Genomic DNA, 20,433 nt, shown 5'->3' on the forward strand with positions numbered 1-20,433 from the left:
TTTCCCCCTCACTTAACGCGAAAGAGAGAGAGCAAGAGAGAGAGAGAGAGCAAGAGAGAGAGAGTGAAACAGGATGACGGGTCTAAAATTGAGCTGCATGATTATTCATTCATTAGGGCAGATTAGTGAGAGGATACTACACTACGAGAGGGCTTGGCAGGTCTCTTAAACAGGCAACAAACAGAGGGGTCAGCTAAGGTTTATTTGTATTCAACTGAATGCATAAGGCACAGGGAAAGGTCAAAGGGCTAAAGGGATCATGTTGACTGCACCTCCCTGACTCTGGTCTCTGAATAACTTTTACTTTGTATTCTAATGGGAATGCATTCATTCCATAACTGTGATTAAGACATGGGTTCATCAGATAGTTCTGATTGTGAGATGATAAGCATTCAAATAATCAATCAGAGTGCAAAAAAATATCAATCTTAAAAACATGAAATGTACATTATTCTGGTATGTGTAATTTCATCTCCCAAATATATACTTGATTACCCACTGGTTAGACAGGGGGACCAAAAAATGATATTGAAAAATTGTTTTAATGACTTGATTACTAATCTACTCCCTTCCCTGAAAATCCCACCCTCAATAATTATTTGGCAGTTCTGAAACTCTGTTTCTGTGACTCACAAATATCCTGCTCCTCAACAATCCCACCCACAGTGATAGATTGACAGTCCAAACTGTTAAAAATGTGGTCAGGATAACACAAGACAATGAGGAAATGAAATTGGAAATGGGAGTAATAACATTGTTTTACCCAATATGAATTAGAATGATGTACTGTACTTCGTAGGTTAACAAAATACATTGTTAAATTGCACATTAAGTTTTCATTGTCTTATTGTCACAAAATAATGCAATCACAATAATGTAGCACAATTACAGATGTGAATGTCGATTTATCTTTCAAAAAGTGTCTTTCTCAATATGGCAGTGTTATCTGGTAGGGCTTTGAACAAGAACTGTCAACTTGAAAATGCAAACTAGAGTGTTGCATTTAAATTTGGTCACATAAACATAATATTACTAACGTATTATGAATTTGATCATTATCATTATAAAATGTATTTTTTTTTTTTTTACCAGCTATATATATAGATAAATTGCTGCCCTGAATCTGCAATAGAAATAATAAAGTTCTGGCAATATGGGTCATTTTTTAACAGTTTGGGTTAGAGCAGGGGTCTCCAACCTACTTCATACCAAAACATGTTTTACCATGCTACTCATATACAGCCTGCATATGTTGTTATTGTGTGGGCCTAACTGGATGAATAGAAACAATGAACAGCACTGCATACTGTAATTGCGTGTTGGTTCTTAAAACCACACAATTTGAACAAAAATCATTTTACTGTAGCCTACCTTATAAATATTTCCATTTTAAGATGAGGAAATAAAAGGGGTTTATATTTGAACAAATATGTAGCCTGCACTTACAGGACTAGGCTACTATAAATCATTATCCGATTCTTTTTAAATTGTAATTCTGTTTAATAAAAGGCCTTTTAAACAACACAGTAGGCTACATAGTTGACAACAAATCGTGAAGAAACAGAATAATCATGAAAAGTATGAGGACTAACCAAAGGGTAGTCTCAGCAAGCACATGACCATCCTGCTTTCCCTCCTTTTCCCCCCCGACAGCGTTTTTTTTGTTGCGCTGTTGTTCGATGTGCTGTCACATTACAGTGTCACCATGACAATGTTTCAAATGAACTTGTCTCTGCAGCATACACATTTGATGCAACGAGAGTAGAAATGGCTTATTTGGTCGATATTACTTACCAAGCCAAGAAGAGCTGTTTTATAGAGATACAAATATCCTGTACTTTTCCCTTTTTGTGCATATGCGCATACAGACACAACTACTAAGCATGCAGTTTTCTGGTAGGCTGATGGAAGGGCAGGCTACCCAGAGTCAGAGGCAGCGATACAGCGATGCCAGGCTGCCAGGCTCATCATCGTTCTTACAGGCGAAGTGAAATGATACAATGAATTTGCTTTTGGTGCACGCCACTAAAATGATATGTAACAACACCCTGAGTGCATCGGAAAATTAAACAACGATACAATAGCACAACAAAATATATATTTAGGCAGGTGCCTTTTCATTTTAAACACCAGTGATGGAACTTGTGCTTTCTAAACGCACTGAACCAAAACAGCGGAGCAAAACTTTAGAATGGTCAAAAACCATTCATCTTAAGGCGACGACGGGTGCAAAATGCAATCTGTTAATTATTATATCATATATAAAATGGACATATCTATTGTAATACAGATTAGCTCCAAACATGACTAATCATTGAAAATAACAAATGACCCACTGGATCACGTTCATTTTGAAAGTGGGGATGCAAGCTGCTTCGTTTGCCACATTGCTCAGGCGCCTATACCGCTGGGCACGCACTGGTTGAATCAACGTTGTTTCAATGTAATTTGTCCACCTATTGTGAAGTGAGGTCAACGCGGAAAATACCATTGAATTAAAAAATAGTAATCAGTCAGTACTGTTTTCATTTCATTTCAACCAGCGTTGTAAACATTGAAATTAGGGTAAAACTTCAACTTAAATACATTGACTTAACCTGACTAACAGGTTGTAATTTCAACATAATCATCAGAACGATGGATACGTTTAAATTCCAAGGAAAATTCACCCTATAAATATTTTTCATCCTACTGTATATTCAAAATAGCCTATATTGGGGTGGTTGAGATTGTGTTGAATTTTTTATTTTGATAAGACACATTTTATTTGATCTTGTTTCGATGTTGATAGTAAAATGCTATGTTTGAATCAACGTCATTGTTTCAACGTCATGCCATCAACTTAAATAAAAAGGTGCCGTATATTGATATAAAATGTGAAGACACAGTTCAACGATTCCAGCATGAACACTGACTCCTACTGGAAATGCAGTTCAGTGTGAATTAGTCCACCATCCAGATGCCTTCCTCTATGTACCCTGCTTATGTATGGAAACAAGGTGTGTTTGATTAAGCTGAGCTATCATGTCAACACATTTAGACATTGATCTGCTTCCATACTCATTTGCATAGACTACCTAAATAACATTGAATCGTTGAAAGTTACTCCTCTAACTCAAATAAAATATGTCTAATCAAATGTGGAATTCGACGTACTTCCAACCATCCCATTATACACGGAGTATACCAAACATTAGGAACACCTTCCTAATATTGAGCTGCACCCCCTTTTGCCCTCAGAACAACCTCAATTCGTCGGGGCATGAACACTACGAAGTGTCGAAAGCGTTCCACAGGGAGGCTGGCCCATGTTGACTCCAATGCTTCCCACAGTTGTGTCAAGTTGGCTGGATGTCCTTTGGTGGTGGACCAGTCTTGATACACACGGGAAACTGTTGAGTGTGAAAAAAAACCAGCAGCATTGCAATTTTTGACACAAATCGGTGCGCCTGGCACCTACTAGCATACCCTGTTAAAATATTTTGTCTTGCCCATTCACCCTCTGAATGGCACACATACACAATCCCTGTCTCAATTGCCTCAAGACTTAAAAATCCTTCTTTAATTACATTGATTAAGGTGGATTTAACAAGTGACATCAATAAGGGATCATAGCATTCACCTGGATTCACCTGGTCAGTATATGTCATGGAAAAAGCAGGTGTTCTTAATGTTTTGTATACTCAGTGTATATTGAATATAAGATGTAAAATATTTGTTGTGTTTCTACGTGGTATTTAAACGTATACATAGTTCTGATGATTATGTTGAAATTAGATCGATGTAACAACATGTTAGTCAGGTTAATTCAATATATTTAAGTTGAAGTTTTACCCTAATTTCAACATTTACAACGCAGGTTGAAATCAGATGAAAACAGTGCTGGTTGATAACTTTTTTCAAATCCAATGTATTTTCCACATTGATTCCACGGCACAAGACAAATTACGTTGAAACGACGTTGATTCAACCAGTATGTGCCGAGTGGGTAGGTAATGACATTAGATATCTCATGCTAACAGTTGCTGCTGACATAATAACTGGTGGAGTCGAAAAATAACATCTAACCAACATAATACAGATGCTGCCACTCATACATCTAGCTATGAATCACACATATTACTCATCAAAAGAAATGAAAGTCGTAAAATAATAATCTTTAGAGGGATTACTTGCTTCACTGATTCTAAACCCACAGGATGCAGCTGTACACTAGGCCAACACAAGCCAATATCAAGTCCAACTGCCATTGGAAATAGGTCTTGTGACATCACAACATATACTGTACAAGATGAAACCCTGATGAGGGAAGCATACCTGTCAAAGTGTTGGTATCTATTACATGTATTGTATAGGAGCCATGAGAATGCGTGGGTGTTATTTTCTTATTGTACTGTACCATAACACAGCAATGCTGTCGACAGAATGTGGATAAGAGTTGAGCGCTTCTTTAGGTTCAACACTTTCGAGTTCATATGTTGTTGTGCTCTCCGGGGAATCCTGCTCTTCCAGCTGGTGGAGAGGCCACACTGTGCTGAGTCTCTGGTGTCACACAATGTCCTGTACCGAACTCAACTGAACCAGAGCTAGCTGACTGTCGAGGGCATCTGTTTTCAAGAGTCCCTGTCACCACTGTTTGGAGTATGTTTGCCAGAGGCCAAACTCAGATGTGAAGACACAGGCACATTGTGTGGCCACACTGGCCTGGTGATGGCTTTGAAGTGATCTAATGTTCTCCTTTTTGTAACGGTCAACACAACATCTGTTCAAATTAAGAACTGCTCACAGCACGTAGTTTGGTTTTTCACAAGGAAGCAGAGTAGTGCACAACTATGCCACCCCCACAATGTTCACATTCAAACTATTCATATAGTGACAAATTTTACTTTGCCTTTTTCAGGACTCTGTAAGGTGACTAGGTAACAGGAAGTATATTCAATAATGCTTCATGTTTTCATTCTCAAAATAAGTCATTTAAAAGGCCCACTGCAATCAAAAATGTGGTTTCCTGGTGTTTATATATACTGTAAATAGTTTTTCTATATTTGTACTATTTTCTACATTGTAGAATAATAGTGAAGACATCAAAACGATGAAAAATCACATGGAATCATGTAGCACCCCCACACCATCACACCATCATCCGGTAGCCTACTCTGCATCTCACAAAGACACATCGGTTAGAACCAGAAATCTCACATTTGGACTCATCAGACCAAAGCACAGATTTCCACCGGTCTAACGTCCATTGCTCGTGTTTCTTGGCCCAAGCAAGTCTCTTCTTATTATTGGTGTCCTTTAGTAGTTATTTATTTGCAGCAATTCGACCACGAAGGCCTGATTCACGCAGTCTCCTCTGAACTGTTGATGTTGAGATGGGTGTGTTACTTGAACTCTGTGAAGCATTTCTTTTGGCTACAATTTCTGAGGCTTGTAACTCTAATGAACTTATCCTCTGAAGCAGAGGTAACTCTGGGTCTTCCTTTCTTGTGGCGGTCCTAATAAGAGCTAGTTTCATCAAAGCGCTTTATGGTTTTTGTGACTGCACTTGAAGAAACTTTCAAAGTTCTTCAAATTTTCCAGATTGACTGACCTTCATGTCTTGACGTAATGATTGACTTTTGTTTCTCTTTGTTTATTTGAGCTGTTCTTGCCATAATATGGACTTGGTCTTTTACCAAATAGGACTATCTTCTGTATACCACCCCTACCTTGTCACAACACAACTGATTGGCTCAAATACATTAAGAATGAAAGAAATTACACAAATTAACTTTTAACAAGGCACACTTGTTAATTGAAATGCATTCCAGGTGACTACCTAATGGAGCTGGTTGAGAGAATGCCAAGAGTGTGCAAAGCTGTCATCAAGGCAAAGGGTGGCTACTTTGAAGAATCTCAAATATAAAATATACTTTGATTTGTTTAACACTTTTTGGTTACGACATGATTCCATGTGATATTTCATAGTTTTGATGTCTTCACTATTATTCTACAATGTAGAAAATAGCAAAAAAAGAAAGAAAAATCCTGGAATGAGTAGGTGTGTCCAAACTTTTGACTGGTACTGTATATAAAAGGGCATTCCTTATTTAATAATACTGTGAAATTGTGAAAATGATCATGCCCTTTTAGTGTATGAGCTGTTTGAAAAGACCACCTGAAATTTCAACCTGTTTAGGTGGGATGGAGTTTTGGCCTGCCTGGTGACATCACCAGGGGGTAAATGAGTTAATAAACTAATAAGAAAGAGAGTTCCAAACCTCTCTACCAATAACAGATAGTTTTCAGTTTCCCCTCCCCACTCAGACCACTCTCAGACAGTCATAGCAAAATTCTGTGAAATTGAAGAAGCTTATTTCTGTAATTTAAAACAATTACAGTAAGGTACTTAATTGTTATCCAGAATTGTTTTCATATTTTATTGTTTTAAAGACAGTGATAGTCAGAAATGTAGGTTAAAGGGGAGACAGAAACAGAGAGGAAGGACAGAGATGGGCCTTGGACCCACATCGCCAATGGTATATGGTTTAAGTCCTGGGGGGCTAGCCACTAGGCCAGACTCCGGCACAAATGCATTCCTTTCTTAACGTATAGGTGATGACAGAGACTTATCACATCTAGTCTAACTGGATACCAGAGCTGACAAGGAATATATTTCAAATGTTAGGCTACCCTTTTTTACATGCATGATTATGTATCCTTTTGATTACTGATAACTAGGTGTTTGGATACCTCCTACATCCTGCCAGCTGTGCTTGTATTTGGATGTACACTAGCTGGAACTGAAAAATGCACTCATAAAAGAGATTGTTGAAAATGTACATTACACAGCCAAACAAAACCACAAGCATGATAACAGAGTCATGACCAAAATATAAGTAGCAAAACCAGCAATCCAAACCCAGTACGGTGGGCAAGAGATAGTTATCACGCTTGATATATGATAATCATAATTATCGTCACTCACTCTGACCGTACTGTCTTTAAGTATGAGTTGTTGACTGGCATAAGACCAAAGCTTTGTGTGTGTATGTGTATGTGTGAATATATGTGTGTTTGAAATTTCTATCAAAGATGAGGTGGTTGGTGAAAATATCAAGATAAGAAGTGCCCCAACCCAACCAGGAGCAAGAAAATTCAATTTAGCGAGGAACAGGGAGAGGGAGATGGATAAGAGGCGCTAAGACCAAGTCAGGGACACATTCATTACCCAGCCAGTCTCTACTCTTCTGACAAAAACAACGCCCCGCTCTACTTTACAGAGGCTGGCTTTGATCATGGTCTCATCTGTTTCTTTCTGTTTCATCTGACTAATGGATCATCTGAAACGTGGGCTCAATAGGGTCAGCATAAGTGTTTCATGTGCATGAGATCCTGTTTATCTGTTATAAGATCGCAGAAAGCAATGTGCTTGCTGCTCAATAGACACTTTGGTTTCAGTTCCTATTTCATCGATGTAAAGCAGCTCAGAATGGGAGTTGGAGGCATGACCACACAGTAGATCATTACAGCTTTGCTAACCATAGGGGTAGTCTAGGTGTCAGGGCAGTTATCACCGTCTAGACTATGTGGTGTGCTCAGTCGTCAACATGCACTTAGCCCCCTAATTAGGATTATGTCAGGATTTTGTTTTGGTAAAGGTGTTAAGAGCAAACAGTAACATCTCCTATGCAGAGCACACACACACAAGCACACAAACTTACTTCACCATTGTCGCAATTTGTCTCTCCAAGGCTACTACAGTACCTACGAAACAGAATTAATTTGAATGCAGGGAAACCGAAATCTGTCTTACCCAATTTCTACCAGCATGTCACCTTTGCAACTAGAGGTCGACGAAACTCTAGATCACCTTTACTCCACACACAGAAACGCATACAAAGCTCCCCCTTGTCCTCTATTTGGCAAATGGTTAAAAGGAAAAACTCAAACAGGAAGTACGGTCCCAGCTCAATACGGAAGTGGTCAGATGAAGCGGAAGCTAAGATACAGGAGTAACACTGCTCCATACCTCTGTAAGTTATTTATTTGATCATATCAAATATAACTGTGATTTACTGTTCACAGTTATATCTATTTGACCAACCTTCATACGTCCATAATGGTGACTTGTGATTTAAATATGCTGACCCTCAACACGGGGGCCCCTCAGGTGTGTGTGCTTAGTCCCTCCTGTACTCCCTACTCACCCACGACTGCATGGCCGCGCTAGACTCCAACAGCATCATTAACCTGTTTGGGCTAGGGGGCAGTATTGAGAATTTTGGGAAAAATATGTGCCCATTTTTAACTGCCTCCTACACCAACTCAGAAGCTAGAATATGCATATTATTGTTCAGGTTTGGATAGAAAACACCCTAAAGTTTCTAAAACTGTTTGAATGGTGTCTGTGAGTATAACAGAACTCCTATGGCAGGCAAAAACCTGACAAGGTTTCATGCACGAAGTGGCCTGTCTGACAAGGAGTCGTGCGTCTTGCATCTGTTTATTGAAAAGTAAGGATCTTAGCTGTAACGTGACAATTCCCAGGGCTCCAATAGGCTCTCAGAAGGCGGGAAAATCATGAAGGTTGACGAGGCAGCCTCAGGCTGAAACAGATTATCGACTTATTCAAGTGTCCCATTAGGTGACAATGGGATGAGGCGTGTGCGCGATTAGCCCCCGTGGAGTATTTTAATTCGGCTGTTTAGTTTATTGCAGATTCCCGGTCGGAATATTATCGCTTTTCTACGAGATAAATGGCATAAAAATTGGTTTTAAACAGCGGTTGACATGCTTCGAAGTATGGAAATGGAATATTTAGACATTTTTTGTCACGCCATGCGCAATGCTCGTGACCGTGGATTACCATTCTGATAGTGTCTAGAACTCACGAACAAAACGTTGCTGTTTGGATATAAAGATGGATTATTTGGGACCAAACCTACATTTGTTATTGAAGTAGAAGTCCTGGGACTGCATTCTGACGAAGAACAAGAAAGGTAAGAACATTTTTCTTATAGGAAATGTGATTTTGGTGAAGGCTGAACTGCGTGGGTGTCTAAATAGCTAGCCCTGTGATGCCGGGCTATGTACTTAGAATATTGCAAAATGTGCTTCATCCGAAAAGCTATTTTAAAATCGGACATATCGAGTGCATAGAGGAGTTCTGTATCTACAATTCTTAAAATAATTGTTATGCTTTTTGTGAACGTTTATCGTGAGTAATTTAGTACAATTGTTAGTAAATTCACCGGAAGTTTGCGGGGGGTATGCTTTTTCTGAACGTCACATGCTAATGTAAAAAGCTGTTTTTTTATATAAATATGAACTTGATTGAACAGACATGCATGTATTGTATAACATAATGTCCTAGGTGTGTCATCTGATGAAGATCATAAAAGGTTAGTGCTGCATTTAGCTGTGGTTTGGGTTTTTGTGACATCATATGCTAGCTTGAAAAATGGGTAGTCTGATTATTTCTGGCTGGGCACTCTCCTGACATAATCTAATGTTTTGCTTTCGTTGTAAAGCCTTTTTGAAATCGGACAGTGTGGTTAGATTAAGGAGAGTCTTGTCTTTAAATAGCTGTAAAATAGTCATATGTTTGAGAAATTGAAGTAATAGTATTTCAAACGATTAAAAAATCGCGCCACTGAAATTCAGGTGGCTGTTACGTAGGTGGGACGAATTCGTCCCGCCTTGCCCATAGAGGTTAAGTTTGCTGACGACGCGATGGTGGTAGGCCTGATCACAGGTGACGATGAGACAGCCTACAGGGAGAAGGACAACAACATCTCCCCCAACGCCAGGAAGACAAAGGAGCTGATCATGGACTACAGGAAACGGAGGGCCGAGCATGCCCACATTCACATCAACGGGGCTGTAGTGGAGCAGGCCGAGAGCTTCAAGTTCCACAGATTTCACATCACTAAGGATCTATCATGGTCCACACAAACCAACACAGTTGTGAAGAAGGCACGACAACACCTCTTCCCCCTTAGGAGGTTGAAAAGATTTGGCATGGGACCTCAGATCCTCAAAAGGTTATACAGCTGCACCATTAAGGGCATTTAGACTGGCTGCATCACCGCTTGGTATGACAACTGGTTGGCATCCGACCACAAGGTGCTACAGAGGGTAGTGTGTACGGCGCGAGCTCCCTGCCATCCATGACCTCTATACCAGGCGGTGTCAGAGGAAAGCCCTAAAAATTGTCAAAGACTCCAGCCACTGAAGTCATAGATGCTTCTCTCTGCTACCACACGACAAACAGTACTGTTGCACCAAGTCTGGAACCAACAGGAGCCTAAACAGCTTTTACCCCCAAGCCATAAGACTGCTAAATAGTTAGCTAAATAGTTAATCAAATCGGCATTGTATCTGCATTGACCCTTTTTGCACAAACATTTTTTACTCATCACATACACTGCTGCTACTGTTTATTATCTATCCTGTTGTCTAGTGACATTACTTTCATTAACCTCTTGGCATTCCCCTAGGATAGGGGGCACTAAAGCGATTTTTGAAAAAATATTCGTGCCCATTTTAAACGGCCTCCTACTCAAACTCAGAAGCAAGGATATGCATATAATTAATACTTGTGGATAGAAAACACCCTAAAGTTTCTAAAACTGTTTGAATGGTGTCTGTGAGTATAACAGAACTCATATGGCAGTCAGAACCCCGAGACAGATCGAAACAGGAAGTGGAATTCTGAATTGCGAACTCAACTTCATCACGTTGCCTATTAATCACACCGTGAGCTATGGTTCATTGAGCACTTCCTATTGCTTCCACTAGATGTCCCCAGTCTTTACAAAGTGATTTGAGACTCCTACTGTGAAAACTGAATGAATGAGACGCAGTGGAACGTGGTCACACGGAGAGGGCCATCACCATTATGACGCCGACGCCCCTGGTTACCCTCCCCTTTCGAAACGTTTTGAAACACAATGCAATCGTCCCCCTCGAATCTTATTGGCTCTCTTGTTGAAAAACGCCCTGAAGATTTATGTTATACAACGTTTGACATGTTTGAACGAACCTAAATGGGAAAAAAATGCATTTTGTCGAAATGGCTGTCCCGTGGCCGACGGAAGTTTTGGAGCAGCCTTCAGACGCGCTAACAAGAACAAGCTCTTGGAACATAAAGGAGTATTTTTTCGAACGAAAATACATTTGTTGTGGACCTGGGATGCCTGGAAGTGCTTTCTGATGAAGACAACCAAAGGTAAGGGATTATTGACAATAGTATACAAGACTAGATGTGATATGCGATTGTTCCAAGATGGCGCTGACCTGTAACGTTAGCCTATTTTTCAGAGTATCGCATCCCCTTTCATCGCAAAGTATGATTACCCAGTAAAGTTAATTTTAAATCTGGCATTACAGGTGCTTTCAAGAGATATTCATCTATAAATCTTAGAATGACAATATTACATTTTAAAAATGTTTTCGAATAGTAATTTAGTAAATTGTAGCGCTGTTTCATTGGATGCATTTGAGGGAAAATAGTTAGTCAACGTTACGCACCAATGTAAAATGCTGTTTTTATATATAAATATGAACTTTATCGAACAAAAGAATGCATGTATTGTGTAACATGATGTCCTAGGTGTGTCATCTGATGAAGATTGTCAAAGGTTAGTGCTGCATTTAGCTGTTTTTTGGTTATTTGTGATGCATGTGGTTGGTCGGAAAATGGCTATGTGGCTACTTTTACGATATACTCCTCTAACATAATCTAATGTTTTGCTTTTGCTGTAAAGCCTTTTTGAAATCGGACAACGTGGTTCGATTCAGGAGAGGTGTATCTATAAAACGATATAATTTGAAAAAAAAAAAAAAGTAAAATTATTACATTTTGTTATGCTAATGGCGATAGGATTTTTCGCTGGATGTGGACGGAGGCCGCACAGGGGTTAATCTGATGACTGTTATTCATTTAATCAACTAAATATGTTTAATTGTTACCCAATTAAATTAATCATCTAACAATTAACTCATTAGGATTTGGGGCACCACGGAAGAGGTTGTTTAAAGAGTTAACATCTCCCAAATTAAACTCTAAAGTTCTTTACCTATCACATCCATAAAACAGTCAATGTATTAATCATTACCTCATCTTATCATCATTCTGAACAGTCGTAACCTCATGCATCTGCAAAAAAACCCAACCTTACTCATGATTCAGTACTACACAAATTGGTTTAATTATTTATTTACTAGATAACTAAATAATAAAAGAGTAAACATACACAATTTACATGAGACAAATGTCCCTAGCGGAGTGATAAAATATGGCGGCTTGTACACAACGAATGAAAAAGGGTGGGGAAGAGAGAGAGAAAAAGGGACACTAATCGTGGATACATTTTAGAACTATTCTCACATTAATCATATACTTTGCACATGAACTGCTGCCCGTTTGGAATAAGAAATCATGAATGTATTTACGTGTGAGTGCCTTGTTTGCCATTTATCTCTGGTGGAACCAGGCCTTCTTAGGAAGGATGTTGGTTGGCCTTTCAGCGGCATGCTTGTAAAGCTCTGATTGTCCGGAAGGGTCCGGACCCGTCTCTTCTACTGTTGTTCACTCTGGAAGATAGCCAGCTGTGAGATAGCCAGCCGTGTAGACGGTTCCCATTGGTGATGAGAGTAGTAGGATAGTCTCACTTAGATTCGCTTTTCTCGATATCTGACTTAGGACAGCTAATCAGCCGTACCAGTGATTGTCTGGGAGGTGAGCTTCTCGCCTACACCTCGTGTTGATTATTCAGGGATCAGGATTCAGACCACTTCACATGCACAGCTACAACCTGGCAATGTTCTGGTCTAAAGGAAGGTGAGTTTATTTCTAGTGATGCACCGATATTTCATGTTTGGCCGATACTAATATCCAATATTTTCCTTGGCCCCCCAAAAAAACGATACCGATAATCGATATTTAAAAATTTTTGCGGCCTGTTAACCTGTTAGGGCTAGGGGGCAGCATTTGCACGTCTGGATAAAAAAAATGTACCCAATTTAATCTGGTTACTAATCCTACCCAGTAACTAGAATATGCATATACTTATTATATATGGATAGAAAACACTCTAAAGTTTCTAAAACTGTTTGAATGGTGTCTGTGAGTATAACAGAACTCATTTGGCAGGCAAAACCCTGAGACATTTTCTGACAGGAAGTGGATAACTGATGTGTTGTATTGACTTTAAACCTATCCCATTGAAAAACACAGGGGCTGAGGAATATTTTGGCACTTCCTATTGCTTCCACTAGATGTCACCAGCCTTTACAAAGTGTTTTGAGTCTTCTGGAGGGAGATCTGACCGAACAAGAGCCATGGAACGATGATGTCCCATTAGACACCTGCGCGCGAGTTCATGTTGGGTACCCTCGTTCCAATACGTTATAAAAGAGTATGCATTCGTCCACCTTGAATATTATTCATGTTCTGGTTAAAAAAGGCCCTAATGATTTATGCTATACAACGTTTGACATGTTTGAACGAACGTAAATATATTTTTTCCCCTCGTTCATGACGAGAAGTCCGGCTGGCTTAGATCATGTGCTAACAAGACGGAGATTTTTGGACATAAATGATGAGCTTTTTTGAACAAAACTACATTCGTTATGGACCTGTGATACCTGGAAGTGACATCTGATGAAGAGAATCAAAGGTAATGGATTATTTACATAGTATTTTCGATTTTAGATCTCCCCAACATGACGTCTAGTCTGTATCGCAACGCCGTATTTTTCTGGGCGCAGTGCTCAGATTATTGCAAAGTGTGATTTCCCAGTAAGGTTATTTTTAAATCTGGCAAGTTGATTGCGTTCAAGAGATGTAAATCTATAATTCTTTAAATGACAATATAATATTTTACCAATGTTTTCTAATTTTAATTATTTAATTTGTGACGCTGACTTGACTGCCGGTTATTGGAGGGAAACGATTTCCTCAACATCAATGCCATAGTAAAACGCTGTTTTTGGATATAAATATGAACTTGATAGAACTAAAAATGCATGCATTGTCTAACATAATGTCCTAGGAGTGTCATCTGATGGAGATTGTAAAAGGTTAGTGCATCATTTTAGCTGGTTTTATGGTTTTGGTGACCCTGTCTTTGACTTGACAAAACATTACACACAGCTCTTGTAAATGTACTGTCCTAACATACTCTAAATTTATGCTTTCGCCGTAAAACCTTTTTGAAATCGTAAAACGTGGTTAGATTAAGGAGATGTTTATCTTTCAAATGGTGTAAAATAGTTGTATTTTTGAAAAATTTGAATTTTGACATTTATTTGGATTCAAATTTGCCGCTCTTGAAATGCACCTGCTGTTCATGGAGTGCACCACGGGTGGCACGCTAGCGTCCCACCTAGCCCATAGAGGTTAACCTGTTGGGGCTAGGGGGCAGTATTTGCACGGCCGGAAAAAAAACGTACCCGATTTAATCTGGTTACTACTCCTGCCCAGTAACTAGAATATGCATATAATTATTGGCTTTGGATAGAAAACACCCTAAAGTTTCTAAAACTGTTTGAATGGTGTCTGTGAGTATAACAGAACTCATTTGGCAGGCCAAAACCTGAGAAGATTCCTTACAGGAAGTGGCCTGTCTGACCATTTCTTGCCCTCCTTGATCATCTCTAACAAATACAGGGGATCTCTGGCATGACGTGACACTTCCTACGGCTCCCATGGGCTCTCAGAAAGCAGGAAAAAGCTGAACGATGTAATTCCATCCCCAGGCTGAAACTCATTAGCGCGTTTGGCAAGTGCTCTATCAGAGGGCCATTAGACTGAGGTTCGTGCATGAGGGGATAGCATGCTTTTACTTTCACTCTCTTTGTAATAAAAAACGATTTCCCGGTCGGAATATTATCGCTTTTTTACGAGAAAAATGGCATAAAAATTGATTTTAAACAGCGGTTGACATGCTTCGAAGTACAGTAATGGAATATTTGGAAATTTTTGGTCACGAAATGCGCCATGCTCGTCACCCTTATTTACCCTTTCGGATAGAGTCTTGAACGCACAAACAAAACACCGCTATTTGGATATAACAATGGAAACCCAACCAACATTTGTTATTGAAGTAGAAGTCCTGGGAGTGCATTCTGATGAAGAACAGCAAAGGTAATAACATTTTTCTTATAGTAAATCTGACTTTGGTGAGTGCTAAACTTGCTGGGTGTCTAAATAGCTAGCCCTGTGATGCCGGGCTATCTACTTAGAATATTGCAAAATGTGCTTTCACCGAAAAGCAATTTAAAAATCGGACATATCGAGTGCATAGAGGAGTTCTGTATCTATAATTCTTAAAATAATTGTTATGTTTTTTGTGAACGTTTATCGTGAGTAATTTAGTAAATTCACCGGCAGTGTTCGGTCGGAATGCTAGTCACATGCTAGTCACATGCTAATGTAAAAAGCTGGTTTTTGATATAAATATGAACTTGATTGAACAAAACATGCATGTATTGTATAACATAATGTACTAGGGTTGTCATCTGATGAAGCTCATCAAAGGTTAGTGCTGCATTTAGCTGAAAAATTGAAGTTTTTGCAATTTTGAGGTATTTGAATATCGCGCCACGGGATTACACTGGCTGTTGAGTAGGTGGGACGCCCACCTAGCCCATAGAGGTTAAGCATTCTAGTACAGTTAAATTGTTAACACACACATGGACACAGGTGTCTAAGGCACTGCATCTCAGTGCAAGAGGCGTCACTACAGTCCCTGGTACGAATCCAGGCTGTAACACATCCGGCTGTGATTGGGAGTCCCACAGGGCAGCACACAACTGGCCCAGCATTGTCTGGGCCATCATTGTAAATAAGAATTTGTTCTTAACTGACTTGCCAAGTTAAAAAAAGGTTAAAACGGTTAAAATGTCACATAAACCCAAATCACAGCTAAATGCAGCACTAACCTTTGATGATCTTCATCAGATGACAATCTTAGGACATTATGTTATACAATACATGCATGTTTTGTTCAATCACGTTCATATTTATATCAAAAACCAGCTTTTTACATTAGCATGTGACGTTCAGAACTAGATACCCCCACAAACTTCCGGTGAATTTACTAAATTACTCACGATAAACGTTCACAAAAATCATAACAATTATTTTAAGAATTATAGATACAGAACTCCTCTATGCACTCGCTATGTCCGCTATTTTAAAATAGCTTTTCGGTGAAAGCACATTTTGCAATATTCTAAGTAGATAGCCCGGCATCACAGGGCTAGCTATTTAGACACCCAGCAAGTTTAGCCCTCACCAAAGTCAGATTTACTATAAGAAAAATGTTATTACCTTTGCTGTTCTTCGTCAGAATGCACTCCCAGGACTTCTACTTCAATAACAAATGTTGGTTTGGTTCCAAATAATCCATAGTTATATCCAAATAGCGGCGTTTTGTTCGGCGTTCAAGACACTATCCGAAAGGGTAAAGAAGGGTGACGCGCCCGAGGCATTTCGTGACAAAAAAATTCTAAATATTGCATTACCGTACTTCGAAGCATGTCAACCGCTGTTTAAAATCAATTTTTATGCAATTTTTCTCATAAAAAAGCGATAATATTCCGACCGGGAAATCGTGTTTTAGTACAAAGAGAGAGAAAATAAAAACATGGTGTCGCCCCGTGCACGCGCCTCAGTCTGATGGTCCTCTGATAGACCACTTACCAAAGGCGCTAATGTGTTTCAGCCAGCGGCTGGAATTACATCATTCAGCTTTTTCCCGGGTTCTGAGAGCCTATGGGAGCCGTAGGAAGTGTCACGTTACAGCAAAGATCCTAAGTTTTCAATAAACAGAGCCAAGAAACCCAAGGAATGGTCAGAGAGGGCACTTCCTGTTCAGAATCTTCTCAGGTTTTTGCCTGCCATATTAGTTCTGTTATACTCACAGACACCATTCAAACAGTTTTAGAAACTTTAGGGTGTTTTCTATCCAAAGCCAATAATTATATGCATATTCTAGTTTCTTGGCAGTAGTAATAACCAGATTAAATCGGGTACGTTTTTTATCCGGCCGTGGAAATACTGCCCCCTAGCCCTTACAGGTTAAACTAAACATTGGGCCGATACCGACGTTGGCATTTTCAGCTAATATTGGCCGATTTCGATATGTTCTCCAATATATCGTGCATCCCTATTTATTTCTTCAGCTCGTGTTGAGATTTAAAGTTCCAACCATTTCAAACATGTAGCTCATGTTTCCTGGTCTCTGAGATTCAGCGTTTAAACCACTTTAGATGTGGGCTGCAACTCCTCGTCTTTCCTGGTCCGATGTTAATCTCTGTGTGCAATCCTTTTATGCACTCTGGCCAAAGGGGACGGTTCCGTCAGTCTGACACACTCTCTGACCGCACTCGAGGCTTGGCTACTTACTATGCACAGTTTACAGGAGATAGATTTTCTTATACCTCCTAAAATCGCATTCCTATGTTAACCTGTTAGGGCTAGGGGGCAGTATTGACACGGCTGGATAAAAAAACATACCCGATTTAATCTGGTTACCACTCCTACCCAGTAACTAGAATATGCATATACTTATTACATATGGATAGAAAACACCCTAAATTTTCTAAAACTGTTTGAATGGTGTCTGTGAGTATAACAGAACTTATTTGGCAGGCAAAACCCTGAGACATTTTCTGACAGGAAGTGGATACCTGATGTGTTGTATTACCTTTAAACCTATCCCTTTGAAAAACACAGGGGCTGAGGAATATTTTGGCACTTCCTATTGCTTCCACTAGATGTCACCAGCCTTTACAAAGTGTTTTGAGTCTTCTGGAGGGAGATCTGACTGAACAAGAGCCATGGAACGATGATGGCCCATTAGACACCTGGCGCGCGAGTTCATGTTGGGTACCCTCGTTCCAATACGTTATAAAAGAGTATGCATTCGTCCACCTTGAATATTATTCATGTTCTGGTTAAAAAAGGCCCTAATGATTTATGCTATACAACGTTTGACATGTTTGAACGAACGTAAATATATTTTTTCCCCTCGTTCATGACGAGAAGTCCGGCTGGCTTAGATCATGTGCTAACAAGACGGAGATTTTTGGACATAAATGATGAGCTTTTTTGAACAAAACTACATTCGTTATGGACCTGTGATACCTGGAAGTGACATCTGATGAAGAGAATCAAAGGTAATGGATTATTTACATAGTATTTTCGATTTTAGATCTCCCCAACATGACGTCTAGTCTGTATCGCAACGCGGTATTTTTCTGGGCGCAGTGCTCAGATTATTGCAAAGTGTGATTTCCCAGTAAGGTTATTTTTAAATCTGGCAAGTTGATTGCGTTCAAGAGATGTAAATCTATAATTCTTTAAATGACAATATAATATTTTACCAATGTTTTCTAATTTTAATTATTTAATTTGTGGTGTTGAATTGACTGCCGGTTATTGGAGGGAAACGATTTCCTCAACATCAATGCCATAGTAAAACGCTGTTTTTTGGATATAAATATGAACTTGATAGAACTAAAAATGCATGCATTGTCTAACATAATGTCCTAGGAGTGTCATCTGATGGAGATTGTAAAAGGTTAGTGCATCATTTTAGCTGGTTTTATGGTTTTGGTGACCCTGTCTTTGAATTGACAAAACATTACACACAACTCTTGTAAATGTACTGTCCTAACATACTCTAAATTTATGCTTTCGCCGTAAAACCTTTTTGAAATCGTAAAACGTGGTTAGATTAAGGAGATGTTTATCTTTCAAAGGGTGTAAAATAGTTGTATGTTTGAAAAATTTGAATTTTGACATTTATTTGGATTCAAATTTGCCGCTCTTGAAATGCACCTGCTGTTGATGGAGTGCACCACGGGTGGGACGCTAGCGTCCCACCTAGCCCATAGAGGTTAACTAAAATACTTTCATCATTTTTCATATTTCATATACAACATTAAGGGTGGACACTTCATACCTGTAGTGTAAATACTTTTCAAGTTGCAGTATTTCCTTCATAACCTTTTTAATGACATCACAAAATAAAAAACAATATGACATTAGTTTTCTTAAGCTCCCCACTGACCATTCCCTACATTCTTATGTTAGAATTATTGTTCAAGTATCCACATTTGAACGTGTTATAGTTTCGGCGGGAAAAGTCTGTTAACAAAGACAGTCTTCTGGTGGATTTTACTGAAGGTGGAGAAAGAGCTCCCTTCTCCTGCAATTTATAACAGGGTGTGAACTGTCAAACTGGCCCAGTTCCCTCCTCGCCTCTTCTGTGGGTGAGAGAATGTCTGGTTATTGTCAACCATTGCCATGCTGATCTGACCTGTGATCCTCACAGGACAGTCATGACAATATCTACCTCAATTACCTCGTACCCCTGCACCTCGGTACTGGTACCCCATGTATGTAGCCAAGTTATCATTACTCATTGTGTATTTATTATTACATTTTATTACTTTTCTATAATTTCTCTATTTTCTTTCTCTCTGCATTGTTTTGAAGGGCCAGTGTAATCATTTCACTGTTAGTCTACACCTGTTGTTGACAAAGCATGTGACAAATAACATTTGATTTGAATGCTGACCTGTATTTGGCTGGTGGCAATCTGTTCTTTCATACCATGACAAAGTCAATTTAAACTGACTGACACATTGTGGAGGACAACTACCTAAACTAGCTTCAGTATCCCATTCGACAGACATTATGATGTGAAATACTGTACTGTCCATGAGATGAAGGGCAAGGTCAGCTGCCATCGGCCTTGGCCTCCACGTCTGCACTGCAAACCATTGCAGCACACAGTGTCCTTAGCTCCCTGCATCACACCTGTGACTTATACAGCCAGTGACTGATGTGGGGGAGACCAGCCCATGTACGGTGTCTGCCGCAGCACCCTTCACTTGGCCCTAAGCAAAGAGCAGGTATTTAATCCTGGCCTAGCAGGCTGCTCATTTCACGCTCAGCTGGAGAGCCAACTTCGGGTCTCTATAAAGCCCAGGGCAGGCGTCCTGCAGGGGAAATGAATGACTTCAATAAAAGTGCCACATTTTCCACTCAAATTCCCACCAGAGGGTTTTATTGACTGAGCCTTAATTTGGCCCAATCAGCTTGTTGCACCGGAAATGAATGAGTGTTGGACAGTGGCCACACTGACCTGTCGACCCTTTCGAGGTTCCTACAAGACAACTGATGTATCACCCTCTCCTCTCCCTCCGAGGTAGGATGCTGAAGTATCAGTCACCTCCAGGGATACACTGGGGCATTCAAGTTGCCACAGATAAACAAGGTCTGGGGGAGTTTTGTAAACACCAGCACTTTATGACAGTCTGTTTTATTTCTGAGTCTGAATTCAGGCTTTGAAATCCTCCAGGAAGCTTTGTGCAGAGTCCCAGAGCCAAAGTCCCACTAGTCACTGTTATCAGCCTGCTGGTTGACAG

At 39.7% G+C, this 20,433-nt stretch overlaps 1 protein-coding gene across 2 annotated transcripts in view; it reads right to left on the reverse strand.

Annotated features, from left to right (window-relative positions):
- Nucleotides 1–20,433, reverse strand: part of LOC106580749 (G-protein coupled receptor 4) — a 51,445-nt gene that overhangs the window by 17,259 nt on the left and 13,753 nt on the right. Inside the window, exon 1 of one of the 2 annotated variants that reach the window (XM_014162117.2) lies at nucleotides 7,799–7,922. The exons of the other annotated variant lie outside the window; for it this stretch is intronic. The gene's annotated coding sequence lies outside the window, so the exon portion shown is untranslated. Of the gene's footprint in view, nucleotides 1–7,798; nucleotides 7,923–20,433 lie in introns of those variants that run through there. 2 annotated transcript variants of the gene reach the window in all.

The sequence above is a fragment of the Salmo salar genome, chromosome ssa20 (genome assembly GCF_905237065.1).
Source record: "Salmo salar chromosome ssa20, Ssal_v3.1, whole genome shotgun sequence".
Taxonomy (NCBI): Eukaryota; Metazoa; Chordata; class Actinopteri; order Salmoniformes; family Salmonidae; genus Salmo; species Salmo salar.